The following is a 6,796-nucleotide window of genomic DNA, read 5'->3' as shown; positions in this document are numbered from 1 at the left end:
ATCCATATTTAGTAGATATTAAAGAGACAAAGCATAGCTTTAAATTCACTTATCATTTTATACAAAGAGAGGAAATATGAAACTTGGCTTGATTAGCTTGTTTCTTCCTATGCTTTGTAATACCTTATTAAAATTTGAACTTTGAAATTGATATTATCAGTCAAATAATGTCAGCAGAAATATTTAATCTCTGGTTAGAGCTTTATTAATAGAACTTTTATTTGAAGTGTTTTATGTCCAAAGAGAAAAAAATAATAAAAAAGAAAACCTGAAATGGACTTGGAAGGTTGATTTTACTTCGCTGATTCCACTTTGAAACTCTACACTATGTGTTGCTAAAGAAAAATCCCTAAATCTAGATTCTAGATACACACTTCAGACTTTCAAGACTATGGTGCTCCCTAAAGGAAACTCTTCCTTTTTGACCGCAAGGTATTCAGATCTTCATGCGGCACAGGGTTCAACTGGCCTTCCACACCAGGCAAACAAAGACTGTTGTGTTCACTGGGAAAGACTCATAGAAGATGTTTTCTCTTTTCTTCCCCTACTGATAACATTTTAACCATTAAGGAATGTCCATACAGGATAGAAGGGAAACAGGGAAGTGATTGCTTCTTGCCAGGTTTTGACAAATGAGTTGTGTTAACTGATGAAACAAATTTGTAGACCTCTGACAGACCAAACCCCAAAATTAAATATAATTATTCTGACAAGAATGAGAATGACATTGCAGAGCCTCCAAGGGTGACATTACAATAAAAATCACTTCAGACTTCTGCTTATAGAAGAGCCACATTTATGGAAATCTGAGTAACTGTCACACATAGTATTCCATTTTGTGCTATAGCAATGATATTGGAAATAGATTTCAGTTTCCCTGTAAAGTATCTTTTCATCTCCACTGACACATGCACCAAATACTGCAAAATATGTCCTATAAAGAAATATATATGAGAAAGAGAATCATGAAGTCTTGCTGTGCATTCTTGTTTTTCCAGTAAATATTTTAGTTGTCAGCCCTGTCAGTTATGAATTTGTAAGGATAGAGTTTATCTTGAAAATAGGTGAAGGACAGAGGGGAGAGGAAGAGACAGAGGGAAAGAGAAAAGAAAGGTGAAGGGGAAAGGGAAAAATAGAAAACCAAAAAGAAAAGTGTGAGAGAAAAGAAATTAAAATAAATGGGAAAAAAATAAGACAGAAAATGAGAAAGGAAAAATGTGTCTAACTGGACTAATTCTGAGACCCGAAGTTTGTTGTGTGAGCAAGCAATAAAATGTTGATTTCACAGTGAATCTGATTTCAGAAGTGTTCAATAATCTTAAACTCTCTTTTAAAAATCCAATGTGTCTATTCATTGCTTTGTGACTACTGAAGTATTCCTTATGCAAGGACAAAATAGAAGAATTCTGCATATAGTCAGAAAGATCCCCACTAACGTACCAGACTTTCTCTTTTTCCCCACATATATAGGTCCAGATATTTGATTCATGCAAAAACTACAGGTCATAACTCTTAGGAATAAAGAGGGAAAAATAATGCTCACCACTTCAGCATGGTTTTAGTCAAGCCAGAATCAGTACAAGCCTAAAACGTAGAGATACTTGCAACCAGCTTAGTTTAACCCTTAGTTAAACCTAAAAACAAAACAAAAAGCCTTCCAAGTCTCTACCTCCCTGTTGATTTGCTAATGCCTGCCTTTGATAACGTTCCATTTTACCAGTAGAGCTTATGGCATTATCCACTGTCGGAAGTTCATGAAGACAGACACTAAAAGGAGGACTTTGAATTCTCTACCTGACATTTTCTTTCATAATGAAGTTTATGATCATCATCATCATGGCTAGGCTTCGCGAACGAAGATTTAGGAAGGGCTCTACCCACGTTTCTTGCAAGCGCGTTGGTGGCTAAAATCACTCTATAGTAGCAGGGTGAAACACACTGAAAAACTTGACTAAAACCACACAGCCACAATTGAAGTTTCTGTACATAGCAAAGGACACTAAATAAATTGGTTTCCCAGGACTATGGAAGTAAGGATGAGAAGGGAGAAGAAGGGTGCTTATTACAAGCATGAAGTATTAAAAGACATGATGAAATCATCTAAGTTTGTAACAGGGAAGTTTTACTTTGCTACTGGTGTTGTTTTACAACCAGTCTGCAGGAAAAAAACTCTCTCTGTCCGATGCTCTTCCTGGCACTTCTCCTTTCACCCCTCAGCCCCATCCACAGGTGGTTGCTGGGTGCCATCCAAGGCAGGAGGATCACATGCCATCTGTGGTATCCCTCAGGAGACTCCAGAAGATCACTGCAGAAATTCATTTGGATTTTTATTTCAAGAAGCATTAACCCTTACTTCCCTTTGTAACCTTCCCTCTCAGTGACAAAATCTTTATTTAGGCATGGACAAAAAAATTATAACAACCAAAAGCAAGTTCCTGCCAACCAAACACTGATAAGAGGCAGAAGCTTTGGGTCCAGCTGTCCTTCAATTTACAGAGATGATTTTTCATTCCAAACAGGAAAAAAGTAGAAAATTCTGGAGTGAAGGTTTCTGCTTGGTGCCCCTTTAGACCCAACCTGTTTTCCTTTTGGTTTGGGGATTTTTTAATTTTTTTTTTCCATAGCAATAGGCATTGCTTGGTACATATAGATAGATGCTACTCTTTTTATCTTTTAGCCTGCTGAGCTTACTTTGTCAGGATGATGTTAGCACTCACACTTTCTTAGTAGACCTTAACCACGTGACATTACTAAGTATACTAAAACAAGCCTTGAAATTTTAGCACTTTATAACTATAAAAAGGCTACCAGATTTGAGATTGGTCACAACAATTAAGATGAGTGTTGATAACTGTGACATGAGATCAACGTTTTTTTAAAAACGTTCATTACTAATGAATACAGTCTAAATATTTAGATATTATTTGGTTTAATTTACTTCCAAATGCCAAAGAGCTACTAAAAAAACCTGTTTTGTTTAATCCTGTTTATCTTAATATAGTCTTAATATTCACAATTTTTATGTTACTGCAGGAGAATTTGAAAACAACAGTGACATTAAATGAGAGATTGTCAGAAGGAACCAAGAAATTCAGATCTCAGGTGTCACTGGTCTGCAGAGGAGATTCTTCCCCAAAGAGTAACAGGAGTTTTTCAGAGTCCTGCACCAAATTAGCAATAATATTAATGGCAAGTGTTGCCTGATTACATCAGCATTTCTCGTATTTTCTCTCCAGCACCCAAGTATACTGCATTAATTCAATTCTTCCCTTGGGATGGAGGCATAAAATGGCACGAAAAGATGCAAAATAACAGGCTACCATTTTTAGTAAGTGGACTTATTTGTGATGTTTTCTTTAGGAGTGCAATCTCCTTAAAAGCCAGAGGACACAGTTAGTTTAACAGGGTTTGTATGAGATAATGGTTTTAGTATGCAACCTTTGGGCAAATCCACAGGACATAGCAACCAGCTACTATTATCAGGCTGAAGTGTGCATAGGCATCTCCCCTGAAAGGCAGCTATGTTTAGAAAAGCCCACTTTGTCAGGAACACAGGGCTGGCTGAGAATCATTTCCCACTGGCAGAGAAGCAGCAGCCCAGTCACAGACCTGACTTGAGAGTTACCTTACTTCCCCTTCATTGAGCCCATGGCAGGAGCCAAAGCAGGCACACAGAGGACATGGAGCTGGAGGTTTGGAAATGTGTAAGGAATGGCAAGCAAACCTGAATTATGAAGGAGACACGAGGCTGCTCAGGAAGGGAGGGAGAAAGGCAATGGCTTACCAGGCGAAGCCTTCTGTGCTGCAGAAGAGGAGCAGAGGAGGCTGTGTGTGTACTCTTCCAGGAGGTAGGCCAAGCATATGATTGCTGCTGATGGGGAAAGAGTTTCAGTGAACAAGCACATTCTTTGTAATGCAAAGAAGATGTTTCTTTACAAACTGGTTGAGGAGTGTTACTCTGGCTCCGTGGATGCATGAAACGGAGAGACAGCATCCTGACCCATGTGGCGTGACCCAGCTGTTGAGGCACCATGGCTGCATGGGCCAGAAAGCTGGTTTTATGAAAATATTGCACAGAGTCAGCATCTAGGTTTTTATATTTAAATCCTTGAATTTAAGTGTGAGGCCATTCCCAGAAGGAGTATATCATACAGTTGCTCAGTGTGCAAGAACAGCTACGACCTCAGCATTTAAAACAATATCTGAAATACATTTTAAGCAAGAAAGTAGCAAAGTCAGTATATGGCTTAGACAAAAATACAGACTAGCTGGCGTCTTTTTGGCTTGTAATACCACCTACACGGCTGCAGTGTGAAACTTGTCCTGGAAAATCCCTGCAATGCTCAGGTTGCAAATGTTAAGAAATCTTTAACCTCCCTGAGGGGACTTTTGTTTTTAACCAGTTAAAAACATTTCTATCCAGCATCAGTTCTGCAGTTTTCCCCTTTAATGAATGAAATAAACGCGTGGGGTCTAACTTTTCTGCTGCTCTCCTACCATATGAAAATTATGCTCGTGTGTGCTTCGTGATGCCTTTCCCCATCACCCAGTGGGTGAATTTTGTAGCCTGCCTTGTTAGTGGCACAGCAGGCCGCCAAAAGGAAACCAAGTTGTTTGTATGAGATGAGATGTTGGGCTGCCAACTGTTATAAATCTTGTGCTACTTACAGCTTCGGCTTTTCTTCAAGCCTACTCCACCCCCTGCTGTGGTTTTGACTGTTGGAGCAACATTAGGAGGCACAACTGAAAGCAGTAATATTGACATTTGTGGGGAAAATAAGAGAAAATGCAAGGCACAAATGTTTCATTGGTAGAACTGCATGTATAAGACCTGTAGCCGCAGAGATCTGGGCTCTTTGACAGTGGAAAGGGGATTTGCCCCCTGCAATATTTACCTGTAGCTGTACACATTTCCACCAGCTTGTTTTCTAAGTGTAACTGCTTGTAACCTCGCACGTGCTTCCCTACTGTCATATCATATTAAATGAGCTATAATTGTAGTCTATTAGAGTGCAATAACCTAAAAGTGATAGTGCATGACAGCACCTGTCAACACGTCATGGAGGATTGTATGGAATGCTGAATTATACCCATTTTATACCACATTAATGAGGCAGCTCATTCTTATCCAGTCATAAATAAACAGGTTTCAATTTCTTTATACACCATGAGAAGCTGTTTTCCTCCTTCTGCACAGAGAGCCACAGAAGTCATGACAAAGTGATCTATTGCCTGAAAAGGAATATCAGTGTGGTCATTAATGACAGTGAGGATGCTATTTTTACCATTATTAATTGTTCTATGAATACATCTTGGTATGATTGCTTCTTTCCATTTTTTTCTGGAGAAGAAAATAGAGAAACACATAAAGAAAAACAAGACTGGTTGTCCCTAATAAACTTTTAATATAAAATAAATTACTTGTCTGATTGCTTCAGCAGCACCCATAGACAGAGTGATACAGGCAGAAACCTGATCCTCTTTAAGATCAATGGCTGTGCTGGGGCCTAGTTCTCCTTCATAAACTCTTAAAGTCAGATTTGAAATGGGAATGGAAAGAGAAAAAAGGAAAATGACAGTAGGGAGAAGAAAGACAGAGAGTGAGAGGCTTTCAGACTAATCAAAAGAAAAGCAAATGTATCAAAGCACATGTATAGTGCCCATTATTTTCTGTAACCTAACTAGATCAAGGTGTCTTCATTTTGAATAGCTGCTTAGGCTTCAGAGCCATAAATAATCGCCTGTGCTCTTCTGCTGAGCCCACGTGAGGAGAGGTTGATACAGTCCCCTGCGAGCAAAGATCTCACCTCCCTGACCCAGGCAGAGGCCCAGGGCACCGAATACACCAGGTCAGTGATTCTGTGAGACAGATGTGGGTAGGGTGTCAGACAAGTTCTTTCCCTTTCTTGCTCAAAGTTACTGCACTAATGTAAGAAAAAGTGACAAATTTAGGAACTTTTAAGTGTATATAAAGTATAATGTGAAGAAATAAAGCACACTTAAGAGAGGACCAATAAAGAGTAGATGGTATTTATAACAGAAACTTTTTTCAATATAATGAATCTTAAGGGACTGAGAGAGACTGGCTACTAAACAAAATGATTGCTAAATTCTGATCCTTTGCCAGCCATCTCCCGCAGGGTCTGTGCTATGGGTGTCTTTTGGGATCCTGGGAAATAGCTTCTGCTCTTTCTTTGATCTTTGAACTGTTGCAGGAAGAAGAGCCAGCTTGAAAGCACAGCCCACAGGAGGCATGCCAGCTTTTCCTTAGAGAGTGAAAAAGAGAGATCCAGCCTTGGGATCTGACACCTGGGCAGTCAGCATGACCAGACAATGGTCTCACTCATCTTCGGCTCCACACAGGAACCCCCAGTTTGCCCTCTGCACCTAGGGTAACCACCAGCATGCCAAAGGAATGATGACTTTGGAACTACAGGGAAAACCCATGATGTTTACCTGAATACTCCGACACCACAGGCTATTTTATTCTGATTTATTTCTCAGGACTGGTGTTTAGTAATTTTACCATTAGTGGTTTTTATGGACTGCTTAAGAATAACTTCTGTCATTTGTCAAGTCTTACTTATGCTATTTATATATTACTTAAAAATAAAAAACTAAACAATTTCAAAAATAAATAAAAAAATTATTCACTTGAATATTTTCTATGCAATCTTAGCTTTATAAGAGAGGAATGGATTTAGAATTATGTTGTTTATCTCCAACAAAAGTGAGTTAAAAATCCTCATTTAAAAATCAAATTATAATTTCCCTCAGAAGTTGTTTGCAACCTATC

At 38.8% G+C, this 6,796-nt stretch overlaps 1 long non-coding RNA gene across 1 annotated transcript; it reads left to right on the top strand.

The window, feature by feature from the left end:
• Positions 1–3,323: 3,323 nt before the first annotated feature.
• LOC113963630 lies at positions 3,324–6,565 on the top strand. The gene is made up of 3 exons (XR_003532878.1): positions 3,324–3,848; positions 5,711–5,849; positions 6,216–6,565. It is a non-coding gene; the product is annotated as an uncharacterized LOC113963630 (long non-coding RNA).
• The last annotated feature ends 231 nt before the right edge of the window (positions 6,566–6,796 follow it).

The sequence above is a fragment of the Neopelma chrysocephalum genome, unplaced genomic scaffold, assembly GCF_003984885.1.
Source record: "Neopelma chrysocephalum unplaced genomic scaffold, ASM398488v2 Primary Assembly neopelma1_25, whole genome shotgun sequence".
Classification (NCBI taxonomy): Eukaryota; Metazoa; Chordata; class Aves; order Passeriformes; family Pipridae; genus Neopelma; species Neopelma chrysocephalum.
This window is presented reverse-complemented; position numbering and strand designations above follow the sequence as displayed.